The sequence below is a fragment of the Cyanistes caeruleus genome, chromosome 13, assembly GCF_971803275.1.
Source record: "Cyanistes caeruleus chromosome 13, bCyaCae1.hap1.1, whole genome shotgun sequence".
In the NCBI taxonomy this organism is placed as follows: Eukaryota; Metazoa; Chordata; class Aves; order Passeriformes; family Paridae; genus Cyanistes; species Cyanistes caeruleus.
Genome location: NC_141713.1, coordinates 3,565,376 through 3,582,811, shown reverse-complemented (window position 1 = coordinate 3,582,811; position 17,436 = coordinate 3,565,376). Strand labels below are relative to the sequence as shown.

The window sequence follows — 17,436 nt, the reverse complement described above, 5'->3', positions numbered from 1 at the left end:
CAGGCTCTATTAAGTGAAGCAGCATTGCTGTTAAAACTCTCAGTGATGAAGATCTGATTTCTCTGAAACTTGAAGTGTTTGAGTAGTGAGCAATGTGACTCAAAATAGGTTGGTTTTCAGTACATCAAAATTTTCGTTTCCTGGTTTTGACACACTTGTCAGTTGTGATAACTTTTTAAAGATGCACTGAAAATATGGGGGTGTTTAATATTAAATTCTAAAAAGGAGAGTTTAAAATTAAATGGAAATAAAAGGTGTTTGTTCATACTCCAAATTTAAATCATTTAAAAGGTACAACTCTTTTCCCTGATGTATCTCTGCAACCAACAAAATAACAAGCAACCTGCCTAATGAACAAAGTTTTTCTTCAGCAAGGAAAAACTCTGGGTTTTGAAAAATGTTATCTTCAGCTATTGGGTTATCCCAAACCACTGTTATTGGTTTTGATTTCCATTTCCAAATCATAACGTGAGATTGGTGTGGCACTGCTGGAATCAAACCTGCTTGTTAAAGTTTATCCAGGTGAGAAAGTTCAGAGATGCTGAAGCCTGACACTAGGTAGGATTTGCTTCACATTTTATAAACCTGATGGGAAAAGCAATACACAGTAACCAAAATGCTCCTGACATGCTGAAATGTCTTTTCCTCTTCTTTGTATTTGTCATGATGTGATTTGAGTCAATAGAGGGAGACTCAAGGTGGTTGATGTTTCAGTGTATTGTGGTCTGTCTTATTGGACCTCTGCCATGTCAGCCTTTTTGTGGCCCTGCAAAACAGGCAGGGAGGTACAGGCTGTTGATTATTATCAGCTCAAGGTTGTTTCCCACTTCAGTTTAGTTTTGTAGAGTGCCTCTAAGAGGCCCAGCTACTTGATGCAAATTTTTAAAAAGACAACTTCTCTGTATAATTGGAAACTGCTGCTTTAGATTGGTTGAATTTTCTCTAAATTTTGGCTTTACCTTCACTTAATGGCATTGCTTCATCCTGTGAAAAGACAGAGATGCTCTATGAGCACCTCTGCCACTATTTGCTCTTATCACTTAAGCAGAGGAATTAACCAAGAAAATCAGTGATGGCAATGGTGGCACATAATCAAATCTCTTCAGGCAGTGGCTGCTAAATCGGTGACACATCTGACATTTAGTGGAGGAAAAAGCCTGAGGAGTGAGTGAGCAATCTGAGCTGCTGCCCGGGGAACTTTCCAACAGTTTGACTCATCTGTCTTTTCCATCAGGCATTTGTGTGACTCCCTGTGCCTAAATATCTCTGAGAAGTGCAAAGGAATAGAGATTCTAACAGGGTGCAAGAAGATGCTCAGCCAAGAAGGGATCTAATTAAAACCTCGCTCTGAATATGTCAGCGGTTTCTTGAGTTGCTGTCAGTCCTTTTTTTGTTGGGGATGCCAAATGAGATTTGGCAGTGAAGGTAATACAATGTACAATTCTATGATACAGATTTCTTAGACTCTCACTGGGGTAAACTGATAGAGAAAATTAAAATATATGTATTTCCCACAAATAGTAATACAGTAGTATTACTATTTATAAGTAGTAAATACAGATGAAAAATAGTGTTACTCTGAGTAACACAGCCCTGTAATTTTACAGTAATGCCTTGACATCAGTCTTTGCTAAACATCTGTTTCTTTGAAGAGGGGAAGGGTTAAAGTTTGGAATCCTACAACCTAAGAACACCTTAAAGATGCTTTTATGCTAGGTAAGCTGCACCTTTGCAGGATTTATTCCATAAGATCCCATCTCATTGCATGGTAAATAATTTGGTGGGTTGGATAGCTGGCAGCCTATTCTGTCCTTGTGTGTGAGAGTAATTACATATAATGTACAGTATTAGGTACTTTTTCTGTATTATGGGTATTAAATAATTTTTCTGAAGCCTTAATAAAATCACTCTATGCAGATTATTAGACAATTTGTATACAGGGAGGGGGAGAAAGAAAAACCTGAGAAAGAGGGGTAGGAAGACTTTGCCACATTTTAGTGCCACTCCAAACTGAGCCCTGGGCACTCAGGGCAGTGTTTCAGAGCAGGTTCTTGGAGCTGGGCACTGCCTGAAGCTGCTCTCAGCTCAAGCCCCAGGGTGAGCTCCCAGTTTGCTTTTTACATTGAAGAGCCAGAGCGTTTGGCATGCTCACGCCTACATCTGGAAAAACTTCCATTGAAATGGTTTCCAAAGAGCTCTGCTGGAAACTACCCCAGCAGCTGCTGGTACAAAGCAGAATAGGCTGTTCCAGCAGCCACAAAAGCAGCCCATGCTGAGAGACCAGCCTCGCTTTTTGAGTCCTGAATTGGGCAACTTTTGGGGCGTGCACTCGGCTTTGCAAGTTCTGTCTCTTTGTTAGATGCTGCTGCTCAGCATCAGATGAGTTACTGCACAATTCTCATTGAAAAATCTCTCTCTAAAAATTGGTCAGAGTTGGACCAGTAACAGCACGTTGTTGTGTAGGATAGTAGAAAGTTCCTGCAGAAGGAAAAGAGCAGCTGCTGAGCTATGTAATGGGGAAAAAAATAAAATTATTACACGGTTTTGTGTACACATAAAAAATGAAGTAAGCCATAACATCTCTTAGACTGCTCTGGATGCTTCTATTTTGAAGATAAAGGCTGCACTTCCATAAAATCCATCAAGCTATTTAATATTTGTAACAAGTGATTGCTACTTTGCACACTGTATTTAGCAAAGAGGGAAGGACTAGCAGGATAATTGCTTTGTTTTAAAGGAAGAACATCACCAAAATATAAAGCATTATGTTAATTCTTTAAAGGGAAATGTAACACCACCCAGTTTTTCTTTAGTAACTGTCTGTCTTGCACTGTGGTTCAACTAAAATGAAATAGCATGACAGTAAGTCACTTGTGTTATAAAATCTGCATTGGAGATCTGCTGTTTATTCTTATTCTTTGTGACCCCAAGTGTGGCTTTGCTTACTTGTAGCTGAAAATAGATTCATCTCATCTGAAGCATGGGAGTTCACTTTAAGTGTACATTAATGCTGGAGGGGAAAAAAAGGCAGTAAAACTGTGCTAGCATTCCTGAGTGGATCTAGCTGTCTGTCAGAAGAAAGCCATAAGGCTCTGTAGTGAATACATTAGTTTTTTCTTTTTCTGGAAATTTACGAAGGACGTGCTTATTATTGCAATCAATCCTCTGAGTCGCTAAATTTAAGCACAATGTTACATGTAAAGCAGTTGCTGGCAGTCCAATCCATGTATTGATGACTTACTGATCCCTCCTATCCTGACACAAATACCTTTCTGCTTGGGAAAAAAGGCAAAGATGTTTCTTTGTTTTAATAGGGTGTGACTAGTAAAGAATGGCTCGTATTTGGGCGCTGGTCTCATGTCATTAAAATAAATAAGTGGGACATTAACTTCATACAGGAGATGGTCAAACACATCAACAGGGAACCCAGCAACTCCCTTTTAGGTCTTGAGTAAGATTGCAAAGATTATTTTTGGGAAGCAAGCAGAGACATTCCCTCTCCGTTTATCTTGAAACAGAGCAAGTATTTTGTGATATCACAAATAAAGCCCTTTCTGCTGGCAAGAGGGCAGGAGAGAAATCCCCCATTATTGGTGCTGTGAGCCACCAGGAGAGCCATAGAACAGGCTGAGTTGGAAGGGAAATTCCAGGAGTGTAAGAGACCCTGACACATGGGCCCTGTCACCAGAGCAGGGTGCCCTCAGTGATGTACCAACAGCTCTCCTGCATCAAGGACACCAGAAGGGGACAAATGCAGCTCCTTCAGCTTCTGCAGGTCAATCACAAGGGTCAGTATGAGCTTAGAGTGACCCAGGGAATGGCTGAATTCCTGTTCAAGCAATAGAGCTGGCTGGGAGTCCTGGATCCCAGTGGATGGACACCTTCCCTACTGCTCCAGTCCTGGGCACTGAGACTCTGCTGGTGGCAGAGCCCCAAGTCACAGCAGTGTCCCTCTGGGTGAGGAGCAGCTGCCTCCCATCATGGCAGAGCCTTCCCAAGTGCTGATGGAATAGGAAATAAGCTGCACACAGGTTAATATCAGGTGGCAGAGCTGAAAAGCATAACTTTTTCCATGAGTTATGGCCTGCAGATGCCAGCATTGGATCCTCCAGCAGAGTCAGCAGCAGCTACAAATATGGGATTTATCCTCACTGCCTGCTTTTGCACTTCCCTGGTTCTGTGGCTGACTCAGATGAGCCAAGTTCCTGTTACTGAGATGAAGGACCCTGGCTCATTACAGAGGCAGCCAGAGCAAGATGTGCCAGGGTATAAAATGCCTATCTGAAAAGCATCTTTCGAGCACTGCCAGCTCTCCAGCTAATGGTTGTACCTGCTTGGGTTTCATGTGTGCTCTATTTGTGTGCCCCTGCAGCCACTCCCTCGCTCCCCTCCCCGGCGCCCCTCTGTCCTGGGTACTGCTGGGCTGAGATCCCTGCATGGAGCCTGCCTAATTCCCTTCTTTCAGCAGCACAGTTGCTTTTTGTGAGAGAAACAGTGAGCAAAACATTTAAGTGGTGGTCAGAGAGGAGAGGGAAAAATGCCAGCTCTTACTTCAGCTCTTTAGTTTCAATTTTTGTTGTGAAAGAAACTGAAAATAAATTCTACTTATTACAGAATCCAGGTCTTCCCTGCCTCTTAAATGATCTAAGTTAAGGCAGGATATGAGTATCTAAAAGAGAGGTGCAGGACAACATCAGGTGTTGGCACCTCAATTTCTTCGTTTTAATACAGGAACTATTAAGAAAACCTCACAAAACCAAGAAAACAACTGAACAAACAAACAAAAAACCCCAACAAAAAACCCTTAAAGTTTACTTCCTGTGATTTAACTTGGATAGGTAATAGTTTCCAGTGTTTCTGCCAACTTGCTTTTGAAAAATGCCTCATCCAAAACTGGCTGAGCAGAGTGAAGAGCTTGCCATTGTCTTCTGAGTTCCAGTTTGGGACTGTCATTATTATCCTTAAACATAATTCAAATATATTCACCAGAGTTTTTGTATTTAAATTTTCTGTGCTAATATTGTCAAAATACAGAATGGGAGAGAATGCAACTAAAGTCTCTGTTAGGAACGAGAGAAGCAAACTGGGACTGACAAAGCAAATGTCTAAATGTGAAACTTTCCTGCTGTGGAAGGGCTCTCTCAAATTCAGTGTGAGCAAAAAGAACAAATTATTGCCAAAGTTTGGCCTGTTTTTTCTTGCTGTTCATGGTAAGCTGAGTAGAAAGAGAGTCCTATGGAAAAAATATAACCAAAAAAATGGATAGAGATAGCTGGTTCAATTATTGAATTATATAAAAAGCATCCATTAGGAATTCATTAAATATCAGGTAGCAATCTTTAATGATAAAAGTTGGTTTTTTTCCCTCAGGTACATTTTTTAACAAACCTATAGTAAAAAAAAAGAATTTTATTTCAATAATCTGTTTTCTAATTTTACTTTGGGTTGTTTTAATTTTATTTTAATTGAATTGAATTGTACATTTATACCTGAATTGTTGTTTACAAGCAGCTTTGCTAGGAATCAGAGTGAAATATAGTGTAGCTCTTCATAGCAGTGAAAAATAAATAATTTGCTGTACTTCAGTATAAATGGTATGAATTACTTATTGCAAAGGAAAAAAAAAGTCCAGAGTTTTAGCTTTTCATAACAGATCTATAATTAAATACGATGAGCAGGTTTAAAATACATTTAAGAACTTCTGAATATTTAACAATTTCATTAGATCAAGTTGATAATGCTGAATTCTTTGTTTCTACTAGAACATTTTTGTCATGCTGCTTTAAAATGACCTCAGGATGACAAACACTGAGTTACTGATTTCCTTCTGTTAAGTGAAAAAAAGACATTTCCCATATAAATTCTTTGGGATTTTTCTCAGCAATTTCCCATTAAAGAACGTGTCTGAGGGTTTTTCCTTTCTGCTGTGTGCTGGCCCTGTGCCCTCAAAATTGTGGCTATGTTATGTTTTTTCTCGAATGTCAAATGCTTTATTTACCTTTCAGCACCTTTCAGATCAGCTTTTCCTTCCAGGAGAGTTTAAGGGCAGCAGATAATTAACAACTGATCTTTGAAAGTTTGTAAATTCTGTGCTTCATTTGCTGAAACACAAACAAAATTAAATTGTTTGTGGATTTACCTCTGATATCCTGTTCTTCTAATGGAAAATGAAGGTGAGAAACATTTAACTTTGTCCTGTTCAAAAGCAAGTCACGGGATGGTTGCTGCTTTCTGTGTTCATGTTACTGGGGAGCATTAAATTCTGTTCTTGACTCATAAGTCACCCAAGATCCAGAGTCCTGTTTAGAGCATTAGCTCACCTTGCAAAGCCTTGGCATTTGGGCCAGCCTGTAACTGGTACCTCGGGGGCAGCTGTTTTAACCTTTCCTGTGATCACTGCTCGCCACCTGGTGAAGTCAAGGAGCTCCTTCCCTCATTTTAGGGAGGTGCTGTGCAGGTGGAAGGAACTCCTGCAGCTCCTGGGAGCTCTCTGAGCGTGCCAGTTCAGATCTGTAGGAAGGGGTCAGTTCCAGCACTCTGTGACATTTGGACATATAAATACATACATCACAAGTGCCTTTCTCGTTTGTTCTACTCGGGCACAAGCTATTTTAGGCTGACATTTTCCAGCCAGGCCTGAGGGAGTTAGATGTCTGAATTAAATCCAGTTTGACTGATTTGGACATTGAACATCTCTGAACTGAAATCCTGCTGATAGGCAGTGGGGCTGTGCTAAAACAACATTATTAGCTCTTCAGTTATATAGAAATGTACATCTTGATCTCTTTTTTTTTCCAACAAAATGGCCAAATAATTGAATCATGAGTGCAAATACAGGAATTGAACCTTGGAATAATATTTTTTTAATTGAGCATGCAAGATGTACATGCACTGAAAGTGAAGCTGCTGTAGAATTAAAACCCCTCAGCTGTTTTAATGTGGAGATGATACAAGCACTTCCCATGAAAACACTATGCTCTTGTTGATTTAAATGTGTGTATTTTATTGAGTAACAAGTAATTCATTGCAGCTGCTTCTCTCATGAAAAGGAATCTTTTTAAATCATGATATCAAAAACTGTAATACCCTAATTTATACAACAGCTTTTAAGGAAAGTACTAATGTGTTTAGCATAGCATAAGGGATGATATAAATTGGGAGAGTTTGCAGCAAATAGAACTGAATTCAAAAGGAGTGTGCCCATGGGCCAAAATCTCCTGTGGAAATTCAGCCTTGTGCTAACCTGGGACAAGGATAACCTGGGGAAGAACAGCAGAGTCAAAGAACTCTCTGCCTTGTGCAGACTCTGTGTGCAAATGCTCTTTAAAGAACACAGTCTGGAAGTGGCTCAAGCACTGAAAAGCAAAGAGGCAAACAATTCCTAACAAGGCTGCCTGTGTGCAGCTCTGCTGCTGGTATCACCCTCAGAAGGTTTACACTGAAGTGCTCTGCCTCACAGGCTCTACTTCAGATTAGTATCATTTATGGGAAGAGCTGTAAACAAAAGGGAAATGTCTTGAATGTTTTTCAGTGCTGGGGGGAATAGTTATTATAGAACTCTGACACCAGCTGCCACCCTGGTAAGGCCAGTCTGCCTCAGGTTATCATTTTGCCACCCAGCACAGTAGAAAATAACAAGAATGCAATCCATAGACTTTCTCTCTCCAAATTGCTTGTGCAGAGTTGAAATGAAAAAACAAAACAAAAAAACAAAACAAAAAACCACCAAAATTTGTCTGTCATAGCTGTTTCTGCAGTCATCTAAACCATTACCCAGTACAGCCTATAAAGATTGGAACTGGGAGAAAATGTCCTTATTCTAAAGGCTTTGGGGAGATGATTGATCGTGGTCTGGGTGTCTTTGGAGTGTTAGGAAGTCTAATAAAAAGTCATAAAATGAGAACCTTGATCTGTGACCTCAGAAGGGACATCTGTGCCCTTCCTTGAAATGAACTGCAATTGAGGATGGATGAAGTTGCCAACATCTTCTACCTTAATGTGCTCTATCAGTTTGCCTTCAGTACAATTCAATTGAAATTTCTAAAGCCCTAAATGTCCTGAGGGCTGGTTTACCTGTGTGATCCCCTCTTATCAACAATGTTACAAAAGTTAGGACATTTCTTTAATGTCATCTACAACTGACTGTCTTTTAGAAGTGATGATAAAAATCTTTGCAAAACTTCTCATCTCTGGGAATGATTTTCCAAAATTTTTTTTTTTTTTATGCTCTTCCTTCAATCAGCCCAGGAACAGAAGGATAATCTGTTTGTAAGAACTCTTCTGGCTGCAGAAGAGCAGTGGCTTTTCTTACCCTTTTAAGGAAGTTCTCCCCGTTGTCTCCAAGATGTGTAAAGAGCTCCAGGAAATTAAAGCACTTGAGTTTTTTAATTGGACAATTTACATGTACAGTTGCAGTTTGCTGGGAAAAGAGCTGTTTAGTAATCTGTAGCTGGAATTTATATGGTATTGCAGTCAGCAGTGTTGTTCACCTTATCAGCTGCACTGGTGAGTTTGGCTTTGTGTTGTTTGCCATTGTCAAGTGTTCATCAGTGTCATCCCACTGGAGATTCAGTGCAGCTGTACAGACCCAGTTTGAATCCAGAGCTGCAAACAAGGAGCACAAGGGAAATCAAATGGTTTATTGGCTTAAATACTGATACTATTCATGTAAACTTAGATATGAGAGTAGGTTTGCTTTTCTGATTAGTACATATTTCTATTTCTGTAATTTCACTAGAGTTTATATCTAAGCCTTTTGAAGATAACTTATCTCTTCATTGAGTGATGGGAAAGAAGAAAAGTCCAAGGGATCTGAGAACAGTGGGGAACATTGCTAAGTGTCAGGAATGAAATGAGAAGTTCTCTTATGTCTATCACATGGGTTAGAAAAGCCAAACACTGGAAAGGGATTTTATTTCCCTTCCATTTGTTTTCTTTTATAAATTTGCTATCCACAAGTCTTTCATGGCCTTCTTGTCTCTGGTCAATTGAAACAGCCTTTTAAAATATTCATGAAACCACTTTTCTAGCAGTGTTTTTATACACCAGTGAAATACCGAGCACTCAAATCATTGAGTGGAAATGTCATTTTCTCCCCACACATTGCATTTAACTGATCTGCCTGTCCTGGCTGCTTGGTGCAGGTAGGGAGGTTAAAGAACATGGGTCTACCTTCGTCTTTGAGTGACCCTCTTTCTGCAGCAAATATATTAGAAATATTTTTAAATCATTTACTCAGCTCTGCAAGAGCTCTGTTCTACCTTGGATCTTCCTTGATACCCATTTCTAGAAACAAGCTTTGTTTCTTCCTTGCTCTAACATTCACTGGAGTTTGCTGTCATTGAATTTCCCAAGATGAGAATCTGTACAACCCCTTGGACATTTCATATTATTGCACTTAGAGCTATAATGTGGAATCTAATATTATGAACAAATTGCAGGGTTCACATTGAGCTGAATTTCAGCTTTACTAAGTAGTATCTGATTTTGCAAAAAAGATCCTCTCCTATTCTAGCTTTATGTAAATAAAGACATAGAGAAATACCATGAGCTTTTGAGATGTATTGCAATGTTCTTGCAATATTTTCATATTGCTGAGTTCTGTGCCACAGGTAGAACTTGAGGAGGAAAGATAAAATTGAAAAATCCCAATAAATCAAACAGGACAACATGCTGTAGCTAATTTAGTAGAGCACCCTACGACAAACACTCACTGTGTCTGAATATCAAGGCATAACTTCTGAACCTACCGAACAAGCAAAGTCCCCTTTGCATGGTTCATCTTCTGTGGGTTTTGGACTCTTTTCCTATCAGGGATTGAACAAACTCAAAGACTTTGTGACAGCAGAGGTCAGAACACTGCAAGTCTTCTAAGCCCTTATCTTGTGATGCTTTTATCTACTTAACTTTGCTGTTACCTTTCCCTGCTCTTGTTGTGCAACTTTGTCTTTCAGCCAGGAAAAGTATCTTTAGTAGTTGTTTCATGTGGTTTCAGTACAGTCCTTCCCTTAAGAAACCAAAGCAAAAGGACAGTTTTTCAAACATAAAAGATTTGCTATTCACCCTGAATTGCTCTGGAAGTCAGACATGTGTGGTGAAGAGGTCAGGGAGGAAACACCTGCAAATGGAAGCAGGAAAAAGTTACTTGCTTCACTGCCATAGTTTTCTCTGCATCAGGAATGGCCAAAGTCACTGAGAGCTGAGCCCTCTCATCAGCAGAATAGAACATACCTTGTCATCAACCTCTACAAAGTTGACATATGCTGTTAAAGGCTGGCATACTCTACCACATAAATCTGCCAGGGAAGTGGGCTTCTCCATTTCCTAATATCAGTTTTCTCTCTCTCCACTTATTTAGGGGTATATCAAGAGTATTTAGACCGATTTTTTTAAAACATAGAGGCCAAATCATGGTGCACTTATCCCCACATGGTTTTCCAAATCCAGATTGATCCATTTGTCAGGAGTCACATTACAGATTAGCCACCTCTAAGGACTGGATAGACACAGAAAATGCCCATTTTTTTCAAAAATACAAACCACACAAAAGAGCTCTGGTATAAATTTCTCCTTTGGTTTTAGATGTTTGGTTTCAAACATCTAAATAAAATTAAGTGATTTCCTGATAGCAGCGTATCTATCCATAGTCCTACCCAGCATGGGACCAGAGTACAGCACTGGAATGCTCACAGGGATTTATTTCTCAGCAGGCAAATTTTGTGTTTTTATGTGGCTGGTTGGCTGGCTTCTATTTTATGAAAGAAACATTAATTTACAGATTGTCCTGAAGTTGTAGCTGTATTGGTGGAGCTATCTGTAATTTGTAGCAATGTGAGTCTCTGGCTTAGTCTTATGAAGGTGCCATCACTCATAGAGGAGAGCTGTTTTAAGTATATAATGTGTATTTGAGAAGCTTGAGTTCATTGACCATGATTTCAGTGCTAAAAGCACAAAAAGGGTTTAACAGACCCAATTATTTCACTGGCCCAAAATTACAGGGCATTAATCTCTGGAAGAGTTTACAAGGCACATGGCTCTTTTGCCTATGCCTTTAGTGAAAAATGAAAAAATAGTTTCAGTGAAATAGTTTCAGCAGAAATGACTCTGAGTGTTCATTTTTACTTTTGAACAAGGCTGAATTATCTCCTTTGGTCAGACAGAAGATGTTACCCTGCTACAGATGTATGGCCTGGAACAGCTCCCTGGGAGCAGAGCTGCTGCCAGACACAAAGGTATTTTGTTCCAAGCACTCCTTACACCGAGGAAAGAGGGAGTTGGTAACAAATGTTGTGCCATGACTTTATAATGTGGAAAGATCTTTATCAGTGTTGTGGTACAAATGTGACAAAGGCAGGAAGGAGGTGTGGACTTGGAAAAAAATACCCACAGGCAGCAGTTGGTGCTGCAGGACCTTGACCAGTACCCAAGGGCTCCCCAGCCGAGCGTACCTGGACTGTGTTTGCCTGACTCGGAGCTCTCAGTACAAAGTGCTCCTGAATTCCCATGAAAGACTTCTGAGAGGAAACACAGAGCATTAACAAGAAAAGAAAGATCTCTGGCTTTTCTGGTTTGCTCTTCAAAACTATAAATTTTGTTTTTGACAGGAAACAGCCTCTTGAGTGTCTCCCCAACACGTGGAACATCCTGGTGTATATTTAAGCTATTCCTAGAGTGTTCAGTAAAAAGAAAGGTCAGATCCCAACTGTAGCCAGATGGATGGTTGACATGAAAAGGAGAAACCCAGCAAGGTCTCTAAAAGCAAATCTCCCACTGGTCTCAGGAACAGAAGATTTCTATATCTGACTTCCCTCAAACAAGTTCCACAATATGCTTGCATAAATCAAAGAGTTGTGTATACACCATGCTGCCCCCCTTCACTATTTATATTCCCTTGGAATGAAAAATAGCTTACCACCTGCCTCACTTCTATCATAATGTAACAGGTCACAGAGTTAACACCCTTCTGAAATGAATGGCAGAATAAAATTACAAAACCGGTCACCTTACACAACCAAGACATTTGGCACCGCACTTGAAACTTTTCCATAAGAAATACAAACATCTCTTAAATAGATAAAAATGTTATTTCATGTGTGTATATTGTCACTAAAATACTTTCATTTCAAGCCTATATGTGCTAAAATTATGAAATTGTGTGGGTGAGAGTATAGGGATTTAATATTTTATCAAAGTTTTAAAGTAAATTTATGGGAACAGTGGAGCTTTGCTGATGATATGGAGTCTCTCTACATGATATGAATTTGTTTCAACACCAGATCATGAGACTTCTCAGAAGAATAAATGGCTAAGAGAAAAAAGAAAATAACATTAGGCAGCAATACATACAGATAAAAGAATTGGAGTAGGTTTGGTATCTGGAAGAAGGAACAACTTCAGAATAATTAATGCTTACTGTTAAAACTACTGATTTCAGTTGAATTAATAACAACTTTTGGTCAAATTAGACCTAATGAATCATTAGAAATACTCAGGAATCTTTTGACAGTTACTGTGTGAACTCAGCAGATCTGTCAGCTGGACTGAAGGGAAATGCAGTGAAGATGAAAAGGAAGGAAACCTGGGGCAGGCAGAAGGATGGAGAAATCACCACCACAGAGCTTTGATGGCAGCTGAGGGCGGTAGTAAAAAATATTATTGAGGACACATAAAAATAGACCAAAGAACATTTCATGCTAATTGTTGCTTGAAATTAATAAGTGTCCATGTGCTGTCTAAATTTGCTATTTAAGTTTTACTGCTTTATTGGTTTGAATGAAGCAAAACTGGAGATATTTTAAGTCACTTTAACCAAATCAGTCAAGTTTAAAGAGTTTCATAAAGTGAATTACAAACAATAAACAAAATTTTATTCATTAATGCATTTGTGACATACAGCAACATGGCAAAGTTAGAAAATAATATTTGGTTAATTGAAATAAATTTGAAAGCCGTGATTATCTTGTCAACAAGAGGTAACACAAAATACCTCCGCATCAGCCTCATGCTCCTTTCAGAGTCTTTAAAGGACTAACAACTGGAATGCCATGAAGGGCTGGCTGGTTTGGTACCTTTGCAGTGATCCCACATTGAGATTTCCCAATGGAGCAGAGGCAGAAATGTTGATTCTGCCTATTGTTATATTTGCTTAACACATTAACAGAGGAATTTGGTTTCTGGGGCAGTCAGTGAGGCATTGTTCTTTTTCCAATTGAGATTAATTAGATTAGTGGGAATTTAGAATGAGCAGAAACTGCACGATCAGGGACAGAATCCACTGCTTGCATATTCTGTATTAGGGTTGTTCCATTCAAAATGCAGCCTGTCCAAATGACCAGTGCTTTCCATTACTTCTTACGGAGTCTGTTACACAACATAATCAATGTGATTACCAGGAAATTTCCCTCAAAAATTAGTTCAGCCCAAATTAGCAATAAACTGTTTTAAAAGCTTCCATTTTGAGCGATGCTGATTTGAACCATTCCAGGCAGTGCAAATAACTTCCTTTGAAATTAGGTTTTTCATTAGCATTACTGTGCCATTGAAAAATGAGTCAGTTTGAATTTAACAAATACAATAATGAATAAACTGAAAATAAAAAGACTTGAGCCAAAGGTGGATGCTGTCTAAACGTTAAATACTGGCATGCTGGCACTTGGTGTGCAGGAGCTCCATCTGCCTTCCCACTTTTGTACTGCTGCAGAAGCCAGAGTTAAAACATTTAAGGAATCAAAGTTAGCAGTACTACGATGAGTCACTGTAACTTTATTCCACTCCAATAAGAGAGCTTTGTCCCTAAACCAAAATTGCTAACTGGAAGTTACAAAAGACCTCCTAAGAAGAACAAGGACTTTCTGGAGAATGGATTCTTTCTCCATTAGTAAAGACCGAACATTTTACAGAGCTTATTTCTTTCTGATATAAGAGACAAATCAACAAATGATGCATGATGCAAAATAAACCTCCTGTGGAAAGAATAGATCCAAAATTCTTGACATTTATACCAACAGAATCTTGTGCCATTATGTATATGAAAGCTGGATTGACTGAAAACATCTTATGTAAGATAGTGTAAAGTGAAAACAAGGGTAAGAAGAATTAAGATTTGAAATTCTGCAAGAAAGGATGCAAACTGGAAATGTTCTGTTTGCTTCTTCAAGTCTTTGCAGAACCTGGTGATGACATGAGGACCTCAGATCTTGTTTGAAGAGAAATGGAAGTTATTAGTCCTCAGATGAGGGAGAAAACCACCCCTTAGCATCTGTAAGAGCAGAAAAATGAAATTGCATATTCAACTGCATAAGTGCTTTCAAAATTCTAGCCAATGCTCATTTTAAGAGCTTTCAAAATTCCAGGCAATGTCCATTTTCTAGGGATAAGCAGAAGACAGTAGGACAGCACAAATCATTCAGACCCTGTGCTGGAACCCTGCCATGTAAAGGAGAGCTGTGCCATTTTCCTAGACCACTCCAAATGCCCCAAGCATGTGTTAAGCAGATTCTTCTCCAGTCTGAGCATGGAAAAGATGTTCACTGGCTGTGAGACCTGGCAGATACACCAGGCAGTCCACTGCTTCACACACTTGTGCTAACATTTGTACACACCAGAACCTAAACCCCATCTGTTGATCACTGGATTGATCTGTGCCTAGAAGATTCCTCCAGCCCTCTCTGCACCTAGCATAGCTGCATGAGCTCAGTGTTTACTGATGGATTTTTGCCTCACCATAATTCTCAGAACACAGTGATGTCCAAAGAAAGCCTGTTTTGTACTGCTACTTGACACACTGAAGAGCAGAGAATAAAAATACTTGGTAATTACCCGACCTTAAAGGAGAAACACTCTCTTGCTGTCATTCATCAATCACACTGAATTTTTCTGCTGCTAAAAACTGACCTTTAATTGCGAAGTGGGTATTTTTATCATATTCCAAATTTACAAAGTCTAATTTAATGCACATGATTCAATATAAGTGGTATCCATAGCACTGGGTGGAAAAGACTCATGCAGGATTATTAGGGAGGCAGAACCTCACAGTGTTCAGGATTCAAATTCAGAAGTTCACTGAGATACTTTGGATCTTGTAGGTCTGTGATGTTGAGAGCTAGGAAACTTGTCATAAAAACCTCAATAATTTCTTCATGTTTCATTTGGCAAAACAAAAGAAAAAGTTTGCATAAAGTTTTACTATGCAAAGGTATTTCCACCTGCATCTCCCCTAAGTTGTCGGTCTCAATTAGTCACCTTGTGTAATAAATCTGATATAGAATTGTCTCTTCTTGTTCACACTATCTTCATTTGACTTGTGTGATTTCGGCACACACAAGAGATCACCAGTGAAGCTGTGCCCATTTGCTTCAGCTACTGGATTTGTTCCAGTAAACCAGTGAATGATGGTGGATTTTCAAATCACTGAAAACTGCAAAGTACTTGAATAGATCTACTTTAAACTGGCATTTCAAGGCAAGTTTTATTAGTTTCTTTAGGTAGGCAGAGATAAGATCAGCCATCCTTCTTAGCAAGATGGAAAAGTTAAGCCCTCTGTGCTCTCAGAAGCACAAAAATAAGAATTAAATTAGGGTAAAAAAACCAGCAAAATTTACTTGGCAGAGAGATCACATTAGTCTGACATGTTAGATGAGAATGACTTGGCAACCATGAGGCAAACGCTCTCCTTACCAGAAGATCAGATTCCAGTATCCCTACTCTGCTCATCATTTTTAGCGTTGTGACTACACAAGCGAGACTGGACACCTGTGCTGCGCAGGATCGGAGCTTCAGGGATCAGCTTTCGGATCTGAGAGCAGCGCTTTGCAGAGATCACCATGGCATTGGTTGAGGGGGAAAAAACAGAATGAACGAGTGTCATGAGAACCCTGAGTGAGCTTTCAGAGGGCAAGACACAAGAAAAAGTGATGTGTGTTGGTGTGAGCAGAAATGGACAAAATCTGCTCTCAACAATATCAGAGTACAGTAATCTTATCTCCTACCTGTTAGTCTCAAAAAATCTCCAACCAAAAAAACCCCAAACCATTACAACATATGTGTAAATAAACACATTAAATATCCTGGCTCTGTTAAGAGCAGGTCTCCCAGGAAAAAAAGCTTCATCTTTCTTTTTCTATTTCAGTAAAAAAAGACAGAAACACAGTTTTCGTACTGATCAATGACTCAATATCCTGGAGAATTCTCTCTGAGGAATGTGTTGCTAAAAGCCCTCAAATTCAGCTTCTACTTCGGTCTGAAACAAGCATAACTTTTAATTTCTCAGACATTATAGTGTGAGATGAAAATGACATTAAGAAGTGTGATGTATTTGCTGTTTTTAAAACCATGGTGGTCTACAAGCAGGCCACTTTGTAAAATCAGCTGAAAAAAACAGACAAGTGCTATCAACCACAATAAGAAATCATGTGTATGGAGTGATATGATAAATATGGAGGATGGTGAATTTTGAAGGGTAAATTATTTCAGCAAAACACAATTTATTTTTTTCTTAAAAAAAAAACCTTCAAAAAGACTGCAATTGCAAAGTAAGATGGAGCAAGTGTAGTTGTCACAATCAATTATTGCCTTTCAAGTGCAGGAAAATGACAAATGAGCCATTAAGGGCTGCTGTTCTTTATTTAGAACTGAAAAAGAGAGAAATGAGTCTGCAAGGGAAAAGATCTTAAGCTTTTCTGCATGTTGATTTATTTCAAGTGAAAGTTATGTGAATATATGGAAGAAATGTCTTCTGCAAGGTGTTAATCTTGGTAACCCTGCAGACCTGATGTGTAAATCTTGTTAGGACCAGTTTATATTAATTAATCTTTGGAAACTAGAAAGAGGATTTCTGTAGCTGAGATTCTTTTTTTATCCAGCTGTAGAGGTGATCTTCAGCAAAAAGCAACTTTTTAATACCCGGTGATGTTAAATACCCTGAGGATGAGGGAATTTGCTGTCAGCAAAGAACTGACAAGACACAAACAAGCCTTTATGTGTCATCCTAGTTTGTGTGAATACACATACAATCAAAACATTTCCACAGGGCAACAACTATCATGGATAAAAATGGTCGCGATGGGCAGGTTGTGGGCGCAGGCAGGATCCCCTGAGCGTCTCCATTCTGCTGTTAACACAGAAATAACAGGCAGCGGCAACTGCACCGAAGGTAGAGGGTGGTCCCTGACCACAGCTTTTATAAGCAAATTATGTTCTCCTTTATCAGTGATTAAGCAGGGGCGACTTGTTAGCACCGGGGGCTGCGTGAACGCGCGGCGAGGCAAGTGGAGCCCACATATCCGCTCATGGAGGAAACCGAGAATGACCGGGAACACCCGAACACCGGCGATGACCGGGACACGGGGAACACCTGAACACCAGCAAAGACCGGAACACCGGGAACACCTGAACACCAGCAAAGACCGGAACACCGGGAACACACAAACACTGGGAACG

The 17,436-nt window shown here is 39.5% G+C and overlaps 1 long non-coding RNA gene across 1 annotated transcript; it reads right to left on the bottom strand.

Moving 5' to 3' along the window:
- Window positions 1-6,982: 6,982 nt before the first annotated feature.
- Window positions 6,983-17,430, bottom strand: LOC111934008 (uncharacterized). The gene is made up of 3 exons (XR_015275966.1): window positions 11,448-17,430; window positions 9,918-10,117; window positions 6,983-8,604 (listed from the first exon to the last, which is right to left on the bottom strand). It is a non-coding gene; the product is annotated as an uncharacterized LOC111934008 (long non-coding RNA).
- Between the last annotated feature and the right edge of the window lie 6 nt (window positions 17,431-17,436).